Genomic DNA, 18303 nt, shown 5'->3' with positions numbered 1-18303 from the left:
CACCCCGTAGTGCCGGAAGACGTGGGTAAACAGGGCCTCCGCAGTCTGTAGGGCCGTAGGGAGACCGGGCAACGGGCAGAGACGGCAGGACTTAGAAAACCGATCCACAACGACCAGGATCGTAGTGTTCCCCTGGTAAGGAAGTCCACCGACAGATGAGACCACGGCTATTGTGGAACGGGGATGGGCTGTTGGTAGGTGCGTAGGACCCTTACTCAGAGCACACACCGAACAGGAGGAGACATAGAACCTCACGTCCTTAGCTAAGGTGGGCCACCAGTACTTCCCCCTAAGACCACGCACTGTCCTCGCAATACCAGGATGGGAGGGTAGCGTATGAGCCCACCGAATCAATTGATCAGGACACCTAGCGGCACGTTCTTAAAACCTCTTGGAACTACCCATCCCTGATCCGGGAGAATTGTCATCAACTACACTAATTAGCATAGTGCAACGGTCAAAAAGAAATTACTAGAAAATATTCATATTCATGAAATCACAAGTGAAATATAGTGAAACACAGTTTAGCCTTTTTTTAATCACTCTGTCATCTCAGATATTAAAATTATGCTTTACAGCCAAAGCAAGACAAGCGTTTGTGTAAGTTTATCGATAGCCTAGCATAGCATTATGTCCAGCTAGCAGCAGGAAGCTTGGTCACGAAAATCAGAAAAGCAATCAAATGAACCGTTTACCTTTGATGATCTTCGGATTTTTTTCACTGACGAGACTCCCAGTTAGACAGCAAATGTTCCTTTTGTTCCATAAAGATTATTTTTATACCCAAAATACCTACTTTTGTTGGTCACGTTATGTTGAGAAATCCATCGGAAATAGAGGTCACAACAACGCTGAAAAATATTCCAAATGATGTCCATAATATCGACAGAAACATGGCAAAAGGTTTTTATAATCAATCCTCAAGGTGTTTTTCAAATATCTATTCTATAATATATCAACCGGGACAATTTGTAACGGTATTCCTGTGGTGAAGTAGAGGCGGACCAAAACGCAGCGTGGTTATATTGATTCATGTTTAATAAAAAAAGATAAACACGAACACTACAAAACAATAAACGTGGAAAACCAAAAACAGTCCTATCTGGTGCAAACACAGAGACAGGAACAATCACCCACAAACACACAGTGAAACCCAGGCTATCTAAGTATGATTCTCAATCAGAGACAACTAATGACACCTGCCTCTGATTGAGAACCATACTAGGCCAAAACATAGAAATACCCCAAAACATAGAAAAACAAACATAGACTGCCCACCCAACTCACGCCCTGACCATACTAAAATAAATACAAAACAAAGGAAATAAAGGTCAGAACGTGACACAATTTGCTTTTCAGTAGGAGCGAGAGGAAGATTTACTACCTCTGTCTTTTACGCAAGAATCACTCTGAGAGCCCTCAGCTGGCCACTTACGCAATGTAGGTGTTTACGCTCATTCTTCCAAATAAAGGCCTGAAACTATGTCTAAAGGCTGTAGACACCTTAGGGAAGCCACAGAAAAAGGAATCTGGTTGATATCCCTTTCAATGGGCAATAGGGATGCATAGAAAGACAGGGGTTTCAAAATAGGAGTCACTTCCTGATTGGATTTTTCTCAGGATTTCACCTGTAATATCAGTTCTGTTATACTCACAGACAATATTTTTACAGTTTTGGAAACTTTAGAGCATTTTCTATCCTAAGTTGTCAATTATATGCATATTCTAGCATGTGGTCCTGAGAAATAGGCGGTTTACTTTGGGAACGTTACTTTTCCAAACATAAAAATAGTGCCCCCTAGTTTCAAGAGGTTATGACCTGTAGGACACTGTGGAGGCACAAGTTCCAACCGTAACGCCCGCTCTATGTCCGTGTCCACCTCCCATACCACCGGTGTCACCAGCCTTGAAGCTAGAAGGATGGGAGTAGGATCGATGGGCCGATCCTCAGTGTCATAGAGACGGGACAGTGCGTTGGCCTTCATGTTGAGGGAACCAGGTCTATAAGAGATAGTGAACCTAAATCTGGTGAAAAACATGGCCCACCTTGCCTGATGAGGATTCAGTCTCCTCGCTGCCCGGATATACTCCAGATTACGGTGGTCAGTCCAGATGAGGATAGGGTGCTTGGCCCCCTCAAGCCAATGTCTCCACACCTTCAGGGCCTTTACCACAGCTAACAACTCCTGGTCCCCCACATCATAGTTTCGCTCCGCCGGACTGAGCCTCTTTGAAAAGAAAGCACAGGGACAGAGCTTCGGTGGCGTGCGCGAGCGCTGTGATAGCACGGCTCCAACCCCAGCCTCGGACGCGTCCATCTCCACTATGAACACCAAAGAGGGGTCCAGATGTGCCAACACGGGAGCGTCAGGAAAACAGCGGTCACATTCCATCACCACCCCACCACATGTGGAAATGCGATAACCCAGGAAGGAAACAGCTCGTTTGGAAAACACACATTTCTCAGACTTAATGTACAGGTCATGCTCCAGCAGTCGCCCAAGTACCTTGTGCACCAGAGACACATGCACGGTGCATATGGCGGAATAGATCAGGATATCATCAATATACACAACCACACCCTGAGAATCTCGTCTACGAAGAATTAAAAGATGGCTGGAGCATTCTTTAACCCATACAGCATGACAAGGTACTTATAATGGCCAGATGTGGTACTAAACGTGGTTTTCCACTCATCTCCCTCCCGAATTCGCACCAGATTATACTCTCTCCTGAGATCCAGTTTCGAGAAAAAACACACTCCGTGAAATGATTCTACCGCCGTAGCAATGAGAGGTGGCGGGTACCTAAACCCCACTGTGATGGAATTGAGACCTCGATAATCAATGCATGGACGCAGACCTCCCTCATTTTTTCACAAAAAAGAAACTTGAGGAGACGTGTGAAGTGGAGGGCCGAATGTACACCTATCCCAGAGATTCAGTGACATATGTCTCCATAGCCAACGTCTCCTCCTGTGACAATGGGTACACATGATTCCTGGGAAGTGCAGCGTTTACCTGGAGGTTTATCACATTTACATTACATTTAAGTCATTTAGCAGACGCTCTTATCCAGAGCGACTTACAAATTGGTGCATTCACCTTATGACATCCAGTGGAACAGCCACTTTACAATAGTGCATCTAAATCTTTTAAGGGGGGAGGGGGGGTGAGAAGGATTACTTTATCCTATCCTAGGTATTCCTTAAAGAGGTGGGGTTTCAGGTGTCTCCGGAAGGTGGTGATTGACTCCGCTGTCCTGGCGTCGTGAGGGAGTGTGTTCCACCATTGGGGAGCCAGAGCAGCGAACAGTTTTGACTGGGCTGAGAGGGAACTGTACTTCCTCAGTGGTAGGGAGGCGAGCAGGCCAGAGGTGGATGAACGCAGTGCCCTTGTTTGGGTGTAAGGCCTGATCAGAGCCTGGAGGTACTGAGGTGCCGTTCCCCTCACAGCTCCGTAGGCAAGCACCATGGTCTTGTAGCGGATGCGAGCTTCAACTGGAAGCCAGTGGAGAGAGCGGAGGAGCGGGGTGACGTGAGAGAACTTGGGAAGGTTGAACACCAGACGGGCTGCGGCGTTCTGGATGAGTTGTAGGGGTTTAATGGCACAGGCAGGGAGCCCAGCCAACAGCGAGTTGCAGTAATCCAGACGGGAGATGACAAGTGCCTGGATTAGGACCTGCGCCGCTTCCTGTGTGAGGCAGGGTCGTACTCTGCGGATGTTGTAGAGCATGAACCTACAGGAACGGGCCGCCGCCTTGATGTTAGTTGAGAACGACAGGGTGTTGTCCAGGATCACGCCAAGGTTCTTAGCGCTCTGGGAGGAGGACACAATGGAGTTGTCAACCGTGATGGCGAGATCATGGAACGGGCAGTCCTTCCCGGGAGGAAGAGCAGCTCCGTCTTGCCGAGGTTCAGCTTGAGGTGGTGATCCGTCATCCACACTGATATGTCTGCCAGACATGCAGAGATGCGATTCGCCACCTGGTCATCAGAAGGGGAAAGGAGAAGATTAATTGTGTGTCGTCTGCATAGCAATGATAGGAGAGACCATGTGAGGTTATGACAGAGCCAAGTGACTTGATGTATAGCGAGAATAGGAGAGGGCCTAGAACAGAGCCCTGGGGACACCAGTGGTGAGAGCGCGTGGTGAGGAGACAGATTCTCGCCACGCCACCTGGTAGGAGCGACCTGTCAGGTAGGACGCAATCCAAGCGTGGGCCGCGCCGGAGATGCCCAACTCGGAGAGGGTGGAGAGGAGGATCTGATGGTTCACAGTATCGAAGGCAGCCGATAGGTCTAGAAGGATGAGAGCAGAGGAGAGAGAGTTAGCTTTAGCAGTGCGGAGCGCCTCCGTGATACAGAGAAGAGCAGTCTCAGTTGAATGACTAGTCTTGAAACCTGACTGATTTGGATCAAGAAGGTCATTCTGAGAGAGATAGCGGGAGAGCTGGCCAAGGACGGCACGTTCAAGAGTTTTGGAGAGAAAAGAAAGAAGGGATACTGGTCTGTAGTTGTTGACATCGGAGGGATCGAGTGTAGGTTTTTTCAGAAGGGGTGCAACTCTCGCTCTCTTGAAGACGGAAGGGACGTAGCCAGCGGTCAGGGATGAGTTGATGAGCGAGGTGAGGTAAGGGAGAAGGTCTCCGGAAATGGTCTGGAGAAGAGAGGAGGGGATAGGGTCGAGCGGGCAGGTTGTTGGGCGGCCGGCCGTCACAAGACGCGAGATTTCATCTGGAAATATCACGCAATCCCCCCCGTCGATGAGGTGGTAATTTGGTTGCCCTCTTCTTACAGAAGGTGATAGCCAAATCGGCATATTCTGAGGGAATGTACACAGTGGAAACCTGGTCTGGACTCTCCACCGACGTGGCACCGATGGAAACTCCTATACACCTACCTGAACACTCCTCCGACCACCCCTGGAGAGCCCGTTGTTTCCATGAGATCCTGGGATTGTGGCTAGCCAGCCAAGGAACCCCCAGCACCACTGGAAACGCAGGTGAATCAATAAGGAAGAGACTAATCCGCTCCCTACGATCCCCCTGCGTTACCATGTCCAGTGGAACCGTGGCCTCCCCGACCAGCCCTGACCTTAACGGTCGGCTATCTAAGGAGTGCACGGGGAAGGGTGGATCTATTGGCACCAGCGGAATCCCCAACCTACGGGCGAGTCCGCGATCCATAAAGTTCCCAGTTGCGCCTGAATCGACTAGCGCTTTATGCTGAAGAGAGGGAGAAAACTCAGAAAACTACATTTAAAAAAAACATGTGACCAACAGGGAGCTCTGGGTGAGTGTGGTGCTGACTCACCTGGGGTGACCGAGAAGTGTTCTGCTGGCCTTCTCAACTCCCAGACGAGCTCCTCCAGCACCGGTCGGAAGTGTGTCCTCTCCGACCACAGCTGGTGCAGGAGGAGCCTCCTCTTCCGGTCCCCCCCCCCCTGCGCCCCCCCCTAACTCCATAGGTATGGGAGCGGGAGGGCCAGGAGGTGGAACTGACAGGGCCCTTTCTGAACGCCCACGGGAAGCCAGCAGATTGTCCAGTCTGATCGACATGTCTTCGAGCTCATCGAGGGAGAGAGTGGCGTCCCGACAAGCTAGCTCCCTTCGGACGTCCTCCTGGAGGCTACACCGGTAGAGGTCCATCAGGGCCCTGTCATTCCACCCCGCCCCAGTGGCCAAGGTCCCGAACTCCAGCACGAAGTCCTGCGCGCTCCTCGTCTCCTGCCTAAGGTGGAACAGCCGTTCACCCGTCGCTCGGCCCTCTGGAGGGTGGTCGAACACGGTCCGGAAACGGCGGTGAACTCTGGGTAGTGGTTCCTAGCAGATTCTGGGCTATTCCAAGCTGCGTTGGCCCAGTCCAGGGCTCTGCCCGTCAGGCAGGAGACGAGGACGCTCACACTCTCTTCACCCGAGTCTGCCGAACGGTAGCCAGGAATAGCTCAAGCTGGAGCAAAAATCCCTGGCACCTAAGCCGCCGCTCCATCATACTCCCTCGGGGGCGAGAGACAAAGTGCGCTAGGGCCAGACGCCGCCGGAGGAGTGGGTTAAGTCATTGAAGGTGGTGCTGGAGGCGAGGTAGGGAGACCACTCCCCTCCCATCGGTCCATTCTCTCCATAATTTGGTCCATCACTGACCCGATACGATGGAGGATGGCCGTATGATGGAGGACGCGCTCCTCCATAGACGGAAGAGGAGTGGCCGCTGCTCCTGCTGACTCCATGTAATGGTGCGGGCTTCTGTCAGGTCTTCTAGGAGTAGTGGGTAGCACGATGAACCGGTTCTCTAGATTTAAAAAAAACGGTTCTGTTCCAGAACAATAGAGATCACTTTCGTTAGTTATTTTTTGATTTTCGGTTCTGTTCTCTGTATTGGTTCCAACCCTTGCTTCTTTTATTTTTTTATATTTAACTAGGCACGAAGCCACTCTCTGCTGTATATAATGACTCAACATTATACACAGTTCCCCCGCTATCACGTTTCAGGACAACGTCGAAGTAACAACAGTTTATTAATCGAACAGGGGCAGGCAAAAGGCAGGTCGAGGGCAGGCAGAGGTCAGTAATCCAGACAGGTGGGGCAAAGGTACAGGACGGCAGGCTGGCTCAGGGTCAGGGCAGGCAGAATGGTCAACACCGGAAAAACTAGGAAACATGACAAACTTGACAAAACAAAACTAATTGGCAACAGGCGAACAGAGAACACAGATATAAATACACAGGGGATAATGGGGAAGATGGGCAACACCGTGGTGGAGACAAGCACAAGGACAGGTGAAACAGATCAGGGTGTGACAGTACCACCCCCCACCCCCCCTCCCTAGAAGCGCCACTTGGCGTCCTACCTGGTTGGCTAGGGTGCCGGCATTGGAAATCCACGATGAGGCCTGGGTCCAGAATTCCCTGGCGGGGACCCACCACCTCTAACACTCCCAGTCAACCAGGTACCGGAACCCCCTGCCCCGGGGTTGAACCCTCGGGAGAAGCCTCACAGTGTACGCCAGTTTCCCGTCGTAGCCCTCCCAGTCAACCAGGTACTGGAACTCCCTGCCCCGAGGTTGAACCCTCAGGAGACGCCTCACAGTGTACGCCGGTTGCCCGTCGTTGGGATGGGGACAGGTGTGGACCTGGAAACAGGAGACAAAGGGCTGTGAGACATGGGTTTGACTCTGGACACATGAAAGGTAGGATGTATATGAAAGGTATGGGGCAACAGAAGATGAACAGCATAGGGGTTAAGGACTTTTGAGATAGGAAACGGGCTGATAAACTGGTGGACGAGTTTGTGTGATTAAACCTGGAGAGACAGATCCCGGGTGGACAGCCATACCTTCTGCCCTAGCCGATACCGGGGAGCCGGGTTCCTGTGGCAATCTGCTTGTCGTCGATACCTGGAGGTGGTCTTGAGGAGGGCCCGGCTGGGCTCTTCTTCTTGCTCAGGGAGGAGCGGGGGCTGATACCTCAAGAAACACTCAAAAGGTGATAGGCCCGTGGCGGAGCAGGGAAAGGTGTTGCGGGCATATTTGACCCACACAAGCTGCTGGCTCCACGTGGTGGGGTTTATCAGAGACCAGGCAGTGCAGAGTAGTCTATAGGTCCTGGTTGGCTTGCTCTGATTGGCCATTGGACTGGGGGTGGAACCATCAGGACAGACTGGTCGATGACCCAATGAGGGTGCAGGACGCCTTCCAGAAATGGGACAAGAACTGAGGACCCTGGTCGGAGACCATGTCTACTGTTAGACCATGTATCCAGAAGACGTGCTGCACCATGAGCTGGGTGCAGAGGGTAGTTTGGGGAGAGGAATGAAGTGGGTGGCTGATGGTGTTGCCATCAAATGTGGAAAGACCTGTGACAAAGTCCAGGGAGATGAGGGACAGGCAGAGATTGGAGGAGACCAGCCGGAGCTTGACAAGGAGTCTTGTTCTGTGCACAAACCATGCAAGCGGCAACGAATCTGGACACGTCAGGGACCATGGTAGGCCACCAAAAGCATTGTTGCATAAAAGCCAGGGTCCGACGGGAACCCAGATGGCAGGCAAGCCTAAAGGAGTTGGCCCACTCCAGGACCGCGGAGTGGACGGCGTCAGGAACGAACATGTTACATCTACTCCTGCCACGCCCTCTACTGCTCATCCTGTGTCTCCTTGACCTGACGCCACTCCCCCAGTGCTCTCTCCCTCTCCCTCTCTCTGTGTGTGTGTGTGTGTGTGTGTGTGTGTGTGTGTGTGTGTGTGTGTGTGTGTGTGTGTGTGTGTGTGTGTGTGTGTGTGTGTGTGTGTGTGTGTGTGTGTGTGTGTGTGTGTGTGTGTGATTGTGTGGGCAGATACAGGTGTGCTAGAGTCCGAGCAGATCCCCACCAGCTGCAACCTCTTCCATAACCAAGACCTTTACAAATATTCAGTCCTGCCACTTATACACTGCCAGATCGTAATCTCTGCTCAGTCAGTCTACTTTTCTAGCCATTTGTTACTATTTAGCTCCTGTTATCCTGTTGTGCCTGTTTTCCTTGCCTGACATGGCTTTCCTCTCCGCTACAGTTCTGCCAGCTCTGACTGGTTCCTGTCTCCAGTCCCACGTCTCCTCATCCTGCTACTCTACCCTGGATTCCCCATTCAACTGCTCCCTTGGATTCCCCTACAGACCTGCTTACCTTGTGTCCCAACCCCTCTCGCTCCAGCCTCAGCCTCCGGAACTGGTTTCCTGCAACCTGACCGAGCTTCCCCTGGCCTGCATTCCATCTTACCCCTCTATTTCAATAAATACCTTGGTGACTTCATCCCAGTCTCCTCAACTGAGACTGCTCTTGTGTTTCCCTGTTCCACTCTGCCTAACAGTACGATCTGGCCAACGAGATGAACCCAGCAGACTCAGATCCACCAGACCCTCCACCAGACCCTCGCTGGCCAAGGCGCCCTGCTCAAGCAACATGACCAGGCCCTGAAAGCCCTTCTGGAACACATCAAGGAGTTTTCACTGAATCTGTCTGACCTACAGGACCGAACCTTCGTCCAGAGCTTACAACCAGTCCCAAATACTTATTTTACGCCCTGGGAGCAGTTTATTCCAAATCCTGAGCACTATGATGGCAACCTCGGAGATTGCAGAGCCTTTTTAGTACAATGTTCACTAGTCAGTTGAGCAACAGCCCTAATCTTATGATAGCGATAGGGCCAAGATTTCCTTCCTGATTGGCTGCCTCCATGGAGCAACGCTTTCCTGGGCTACGGCAGTGTGGGAGAGACAGTCCACAATCTGCTTCTTCTACTCCAGATTCACGGAGGAGATAAAGAAAGTCTTCGACCACCAGGTCTGTGGAAAGGATGCCGCTAAACGACTCCAGTCCCTTCGTCAAGGCCCTCATAGTGTTGCTGAGATGGCATGTGAATGTCGCACCCAAGTGTACAGACATGGCCAAAAGTTTTGAGAATGACACAAATATTAATTTTCACAAAGTCTGCTGCCTCAGTGTCTTTAGATATTTTTGTCAGATGTTACTATGGAATACTGAAGTATTATTACAAACATTTCATTAGCGTCAAAGGCTTTTATAGACAATGACATGAAGTTGATGCAAACAGTCAATATTTGCAGTGTTGACCCTTATTTTTCAAGACCTCTGCAGTCTGCCCTGGCAGGCTGTCAATTTACTTCTGTGCCACATCCTGACTGATGGCAGCCCATTGTTGCATAATCAATGCTTGGAGTTTGTCAGAATTTGTGGGTTTTTGTTTGTCCACCCACCTCTTGAGGATTGACCACAAGGTCTCAATGGGATTAAGGTCTTGGGAGTTTCCTGGCCATGGACCCAAAATATCGATGTTTTGTTCCCAAAGCCACTTAGTTATCACTTTTGCCTCATGGCAAGGTGTTCCATCATGCTGGAAAATGCATTGTTTGTCACCAAACTGTTCCTGGATGTTTGGGAGAAGTTGCTCTCAGAGGATGTGTTGGTATCATTCTTTATTCATGGCTGTGTTCTTAGGCAAAATTGTGAGAGAGCCCTTTGCGGCCCTTCTTGACACCAGGCCATCCTCCAAAAGTCTTTGTCTCACTGTGCGTGCAGATGCACTCACGCCTGCCTGCTACCATTCCTGAGCAAGCTTTGTACTGGTGGTGCCCCGATCCCGCAGATAAATCAACTTTAGGACATGGTCCTGGCACTTGCTGGACTTTCTTGGGCGCCCTGAAGCCTTCTTCACAACAACTGAACTGCTTTCCTTGAAGTTCTTGATGATCCGATAAATGGTTGATTTAGGTGCAATCTTACTGGCAGCAATATCCTTGCCTGTGAAGCCCTTTTTGTGCAAAGCAATGATGATGACACGTTTCCTTGCAGGAAAACATGGTTGACAGACGAAGAACAATGATTCCAAGCACCACCACCACCCTGATGATGACCTACTGACTGTAGAAGGATGGATGTGAAAGTGTTGGCCCAGGTCTCTGTCCTTCATTGTAAATAATAATGTGTGGTAAGCGGTAAGCGTCTCGACAGCGGACACCTGTTGACAACATCCGGTGAAATTGGAGGGTGCGCAATTCAAATAAATAATCAGAATATTAAACATTTATGAACATACAAGTGTCTCATATCAGTTAAAAGCTTACATTCTTGTTAATCTAAATGTATTGTCTGATTTACAATAGGCTTTACAGCGAAAGCATATCATGCAATTGTTTGAGGACGGTGCTCCACATCAACATATTTTTCAACCAGCACATGCTTCATGAAATCACAAAAAGCGAATAAATAATCACACACTTTTTGAAAATCTTCCTCTGTTCGCAATCCCAAGGGTCCAAGCTACAACATGCATATTCGTTTTGTTAGATAAAATCCTTCTTTATATCCCAAAAAGTCAGTTTAGTTGGCACCATCGATTTCAGTAATCCACTCATTCAACATGCTACCACTAAACTTTGTTAAAATAACTCAAACTACTTTTCTATTTAAGCCTCAGCTGCTCTAAAATGTAAATAAACTATAATATTTCATGCAGAAAGAAGTATGTTCAATAGAAAAGTAAAATTAGCAAGTGTGCGTCCTCTTCGTTGCATGCCCACAGACTCAAAATTCTTCCTCGTTTTGGAAGAAACAAGCCTTAAACCTTGAACAAAGACTGTTGACATCTAGTGGAAGCCATAGGAATTGCAATCTGGGAGCTGGAACTGCATAGGACCCATAGCTTTCCATTGAAAGCGCATGGGATCTCAAAGAATATTCTGGTTGTTTTTTTCGGCTACCATATCAATTATGTTATAGTCTCATACATTATTTTAAAATTTCTACAAACTTCAAAGTGTTTTCTATCCAATGATACCAATTGTATGCATATCCTGGCTTCTGGGCCTGAGTAACAGGCAGTTTACTTTGGGCATGTCAGTCAGGTGGAAATTCTGAAAAAAGGACCCTAGCCCTTTTAACTGACTTGCCTAGTTAAATTAAGGTTGAAAAAAAAATATATATATATATACATATATATATTGATGCTGATGAATGTGATATAGATATTGACATGCCATTTTGATACTTTAATTATTTGTGATACTGACATTGACATGCTATTTAAACCTTGATTATCAGTTGACTAACATTTACCAGTTGTGAATAAATAATGCAGGATTAGGTTTTTCTATTTTAAGTTTGCTTCCAGTCTCAAGTTCAAGTTTGAATGTCACGTGCACAAGTACAGTGAAATGCTTTACTTGCAAGCTCTAAACCCAACAATGCAGTAATCAATATCAATGTAGTACTAAAATAACAAGGTAGATCAAAAACACACAACAAATAAAATTAGAACTAAAATACACAGGATTTGATTTGAAGTAAGAAACTATATACAGGGTCAATTCCAGTACCATATTTGCAATGTGCAGGGATACTGGAGTGACAGAGGTAGACATGTATAGGGGAAAGGTGACTAGGCATCAGGATGTATGAAAAACAGAGTAGTATAAGTGTAAATTAAGATTTTATGTGAGGGTGTGTGCATGTGTGTGTGTGTAGAGTCAGTATAAATGTATGTGCATGTTGTGTGTGTTGGAGTGTCAGCGTCCTGTGGAGTCCTGTGAGTTTGCATAGAGACAGTGCAAAAATAAAAATAAATGCATGAGTCAACTCAGATAGACATTTTGTTAGCTATTTAGCAGTCCTATGACTTGGGGATAGAAGCTGTTCAGGACCCTGTTGGTGTCAGACTTTATGCACCGGTACCGCTTGCCATGCGGAAGCAGACAGAACAGTCTATGGCTTGGGTGGCTGGAGACTTTAACGATTTCTCGGGCCTTCCTGTCACACGGCCTGATATATAGTTCCTGGATGGCAGGGTGCTCGGCCATTTGATCGAGGGCAGTGCGGTTGCCATACCAAGCAGTGATGCAGCCAATCAATATGCTCTCAAAGGTGCAGCTGTAGAACTTGAGGGCTCATGCCAAACATTTTCAACCTCCTGAAGGGGAAAGAGGAGCTTTCAAGCTTCTTCACGACTGTGCGCGCGTGTGTGGACCATTTTAAGTCCCTAGGGATTTGAACCCAGAGGAACTTGAAGCTCTCGACCCACTCCACTGCAGCCCCGTCGATATGGATTGGGGAGTGCTCGCCTCCACCATATCCTGTAGTCCACTATCAGCTACTTGGTCTTACTGACGTTGAGGCAAAGGTGGTTGTCCAGGCACCACACTGCCAGGTCACTGACCTCCTCTCTGTAGTCTCATTGTCGCCAGTGATCAGGCCTACCACCGTTGTGTCATCAGCAAACTTGGTTTTGGAGTCGTGCGTGGCCACACAGTTGTCGGTGAACAGGGAGTACAGGAACAGGGAGACACGCCCATGAATATGATTGCACGAGTCATAAAGCCATTTCACCAGCAAAGATGAAATAGTGCATTTATGTTTAAACACAGCTTTTCTCTGAGGTGAAGTGGTACAATGTTGGTGACCCTTTGTGATGTATGTACGGCTTTGGTTCTGTTGAGGGCCTGGCCCACGTGTCGGAGGTGAACCCCTCTCTTGACTCTCTGTATCAACTCAGCCACAGCATGTTGCCTGATATCAGTCAAAAGCTACTGTCTGGATTTTGATCAATAATAACTATACAGTACCACTTCAGGAGGAGATTTTATAAGAAGCATTACCTCCATCCTCCCCCTTATTCCAGTTTTTACATTCCATAAAGGTGAGTATTGAGGGTAAACATTGTAGGCAACAATTCATACAGTGGTCTTTACAAATGGCTTCGGTAGGCTGCTCCTTCAAAATCAACAGCCATTATGTTCATTCAGAAGTTGAGAAAATTCAGTAAGAAATAAAAGTTATATGCAGCTTACAAAGATTGGAGTTATTTGATTTAGCACCCAATAACAGAAAAACACAGAAAATAAAGGACTGGTAACAAAATAAGTGTATTTTTTAATGTTAATAAAATAGAAATGTACCACCCACTAGCTATTCAAGGTTTGTTTTTTGTTTGTGTAAATGGTAGAATGTAACTTTAACTCACATGGCCCGTGAATGCCCAATACATTCTCATAAAACACAGCCACGTGCGTCCTTCGACTATTCAATTATTAATGTCAAGGTTCCTCATACAAAAGTGACACAACTGACCCAAATTGATTCTGGAAAATATAAATTACTTATAGAACAACTTTAATTATAGGTTAAATAATGGTCCTCAATTAAGTCGAGCTGCCATTCACTCCCACCAAGGAAGTTTTTGAAATCGTATTGAGGTGGGGAAAATAAATGAAAGAAAACTGTATTGTAAGCAGTTTTAAATTAGAATGCAATTATGGATACTGCAAGAAACCCAAGGACAAATAACATGGTATATCAACAAAATTCAAGATTAGAACTTGGTGAGGTGATTCAATCTGAGTGAAACTTGAAACAAGAGAGAGAGAAAACTATAAACAGTGAAACTTTGTGGATGGACTGAGAAAATGATAATATTGTGGAAATGACAGGTTGTCCAAAGTCAATGTGGACGTGTAGGTAATGTATCAATAAGACCCATGTTAGTTAATAACTTAATAGGCACTATCCAAATAAAGTGCAACCCAAAGATCAGAGCTTCTGTGAGAGGCTCTGAAACAATTCAAGTCTTCCAGACAGTGCTTCTCGGCTGCATAGTGTACTGGAAAGGGGGTGGCTGTACAATGACACCCTTCAACTACTATTCAAATGTTCAGTGCCAGTGCAATAAAATAAATAGTATAAAGTCACAGAGTGCCTACAATTAAACGCTACAACCAAAGACAAAGCGGTTACAGGAACACTTTGTCAAAGCTCTTAAAATATAGATTTGATATCTTTTTTCTGTTTACTGTACATGGCTCCTTTGCTGAGTCTTGAATCACTACTTTCCTCTCCCCCTCCACTCAGTGTTTTTTGTTAAACAGAAAACCAAAACATATGGCAGCAGATCCACAAGGTCTGCCATGAGAGGTGACTGTATAGTTCCCTTAAGAAAAAGCACCTTTAGTAAATCCGCTTTCTCTGTGAGAGCTTCCCATGTCTGGAATACACTGCCATCAGACACACATAACTGCACCACCTATCACTCTTTCACAAAATGTGTGAATACATGGCTAAAGGTCAATCAGATTTGTGAACATAATCCCTAGCTGTGTGTTGCCGCTTTCAATGTTGTCTGTTGTCTGTAGCTTGTGAGGTGTGGAAACACTTTGTTGCTTTTATGAATTTTGTCTTACTGCTTTTTGTTCTATGTTGCTCTGTCTGTATGCTACATCTTGCTCGTCCTATGTTGCTCTGTCTATATGCTATGTCTTGCTTGTCCTATGTTGCTCTGCGTGTGCTCACTGCTCAATGATTGTCTATATTGTAATTGTTTTTAATAACCTGCCCAGGGACTGGGGTTGAAAATTAGCAAGCTGGCTAAAACCGGCACTTTTACTGAAACCTTGAATAATGTCCATTGTCCCTGTAAAAACAAAATACACTCAAACAAACTCAAGCTGTGAGCTGTAAAGAAACAGATAAGCAAAATTTGTGGTCGAAGAGAGTTCGCTGACCATGGACCAGATTTATTGATGTGTTACATATAGGGCCCTATAGGGAGTTTTTCTGAACCATGTGACCTGACCAGGAAGTATGCCTGGTCCCCAGTATGAAGACATCATGCACATACATTTAATTTAAAATGTACATAAATGATTCCCATTTGTTTGTATCTCACCTCAGTGGGTTAGTGAGTGGGCAGGACGAGGGTTAGATAGCGCCTGGAGCTTCTTCTGCAGCTCCTCAACTGGTCAATGGAACAAATGGAGGAGTAACATCATTATCCACTTGTTAAGAGAGGCGTCAGATGCATTATAATAGGGCCTCCCGAGTGGCGCAGTGGTCTAAAGCACTGCATCACAGGGCTAGCTGTGCCACTAGAGATTCTGGATTCGAGACCAGGCTCTGTCCCACCCTGCCGTGACCGGGAGACCCATGGGGCAGTGCACAATTAGCCCAGTGTCGTCCAGGTTAGGGGATGGTTTGGCCGGCAGGGATATCCCTATATTCTCAAATTTGGTATCCAATTGGTAGTTACAATCTTGTCTTAATCGCTCCTATACAGACTCGGGAGAGGTGAAGGTCGAGAGCAGTGCGTCCTCCGAAACACAACCCAGCCAAGCCGCACTGCTTCTAGACACAATGCCCACTTAACCGGGAAGCCAGCCGCACCAATGTGTTGGAGGAAACACTGTATACCTGGCGACCGTGTCAGCGTGCACTGTGCCCGGCCCGCCAAAGGATTCACTAGTATGCGAGGGACAAGGATATCCCTGCTGGCCAAATCCTCCCTCATGGTTCTCCTGGACTCAAACCCAGAATTAAGATTCAGTGCCTTAGACCACTCGGGAGGCTTTTTGGGAGAACTTTGACATGAAAAGATGAACCCACAAATGCCATAAAGTGCACTAAGAAACTATTTTCTGTGGAGTCCATTGCTGCTAACAAATGAAGGATGTACTGTGCATTTCACTACAGTTAAAACCAAAGGTTGGATAGGTCTATAAATGTTGGAATCCCATTGTCAAACCATGAAAATAATATGAATCTTTTGATAAAGCCCACTCATTCCCTGCTGGGATCATGTATAGCAACTTTGTGTACCATTAGTATGTCAGTCCTCCAATTCTGCTTTGCCACTCAATGGTAAACTTGAGATCCATGGCCTCCTCCTAAACCTTGGTACACCTCTCCTCATGCTCCCTCCTCTCCTCCAGGAGCTCTAGCTTGCACTGCAATGCCACCACCTTCTGTAGCTCTAAACCCTTGAGCTGGTGTCAATCACCTTCATCTGCAACCGCAAAACATTTTCACATTCACTCACAGAATATAAGAACACATCATTGAGAGAGCCACTGTTTGAGCTACGGTGGCTCTAAAGAGCATTAGTGTGAATGGTGACAATCCTCCAAGAAATTCTGTTTACCTGTGTCATTCTTACTAAATTTGATGTGAATAATGAAATAAAGAGTGCTATGGTGGTTCTAAATGGCATGCAATGGTTCTTCACTACTGACAGATTTTTTTTGTGGCAAAAATAGTGAGAGTGGTACTGCTTTAAAGCAGTGCACACAAAACAATGGAACACAACGTAAGCTGCTCAGAGCCTGCAAAACAAACAGCTCATGTGGTGATAATTGCTGATCAGTAGCTTTGGGTTGGTGCCAGTCAACATTTTTTTCTCTGCTCCTCAAATCATGTGTGAATTGTTCTTTGAATGGAGGGTATGGCTCACCTTCACCCTAGACTAGGAGAGATCAGTGATCCCACTGTTTTAGAATTGTTTTCATCCAGCAAGTAAATGGTGATGCTAAAGCTCCTTATTAGTATTATTATTATTATGATGGATACAGCAAGTCGCTGCCCATAGTGCTTCTTTGGCCATTATCATTCAAAAGGGAATTTCACAGTTTAATTGACATGCTTATTGACATTCAGTCTTGTTCAGATATACATTCATATTGGTTCCCCACACAAAACTGAATTCAATTTAATGTAATATTCTTGTAATCTATAAAAGGTGATATTTGACAAGGGAAATAATCTGTGATGGTGTGTTGGTAGTTTCAGTATAATAAAAAATATTTGTGTATGCAGATTAAAGCACCTTAGCTTGTATAGAATCCTGTGAGGCTATACAAATGTGTGTTTGCAAAGAGGTCATATGTAAAGGTCTCATAATGCAGCATGCCACACTTGGCCAATCTTTAAGGGCCACAAAATGAGCAGCGACAATGCTGGGGGTGTAAACTGGATTTTGAAACTGAAGGGCTGAGTAGAATGATAACTAGTTTAAAATATACTGATAATTGTACACATTTTCCCAAATCTTCTCACTAATTAATTTACAAAATATACAGGATGAGACTCTTATTCTGAAGGATTGCAAAAAATCTGTGACCCAGAAATATTTCGATATTCTATCTTGCTTCACCACGGTGAGACAGCCAGAGACAGGCAGGAACATTCTAAAGTGAATCGTTGAGCAACGGACCTCTGAGCGATGCAAGCATGGGCAAGGGAGCTGAACAGGGAGGGAAAAGCTTACATTTATTCTCATCCTCCACGATATTCCGACCAATCGAAGCTCACCATAGCTTCTAACCTGAAAGAGATGGCGAAAAGCTGGTCAGAGACAGCATGCAAGTGTTTTGGAAACAAAATAAATAAGGGATACCGGTCTGTAGTTTGACGTCAGAGAAGTCTTGTGTTGGTTTCTTGAGGAGTGGAGAAACTCGGGCCGTTTTGAAGTCAGAGGGGATGCAACCAATGGTCAGGGATGAGTTCATAAGGGAAGTGAGGAAAGACAGAAGGTCTCCAGAGATGGAGGTTGTCGGCCGGCCGGACCTCACTAGTCACAGGATTTCATCTAGAGAGAGAGGGGAGAAAGAGGTCAAGGCGTAGGGTAGTTCTGTGTGAGTGGGACCAGTGGACTCAATATGCTGAGTAAATGAGGAGCGTTGTTGTCAACCTTCTTTTCAAAGTGGTTGACAACGTCGAGAGAGGGAGGAGGGAGGGGTGGAGGATTAAGGAAGGAGGAGATGGTGGAAAGAGCTTCCAAGGCTTAAATTGACATTTAGAGTGATATAAAGTGGCGTTAGCAGCGGATACAGAGGAAGAGAAGGTAGATAGGAGGGAGTAGAAGGATGATAGGTCCTCCGGAAGTTAAGGGTGCGTTCCTAAATTTACTCTGGCTATGTACTCTGATTTCAGAGCACTTTCGTCTGAGTGTGCCAGAGCACAGAATAACTGTATTCATGAATGCGCAATACCCACTG

The sequence above is a fragment of the Oncorhynchus keta genome, chromosome 2 (genome assembly GCF_023373465.1).
Source record: "Oncorhynchus keta strain PuntledgeMale-10-30-2019 chromosome 2, Oket_V2, whole genome shotgun sequence".
Classification (NCBI taxonomy): Eukaryota; Metazoa; Chordata; class Actinopteri; order Salmoniformes; family Salmonidae; genus Oncorhynchus; species Oncorhynchus keta.
This window is presented reverse-complemented; position numbering follows the sequence as displayed.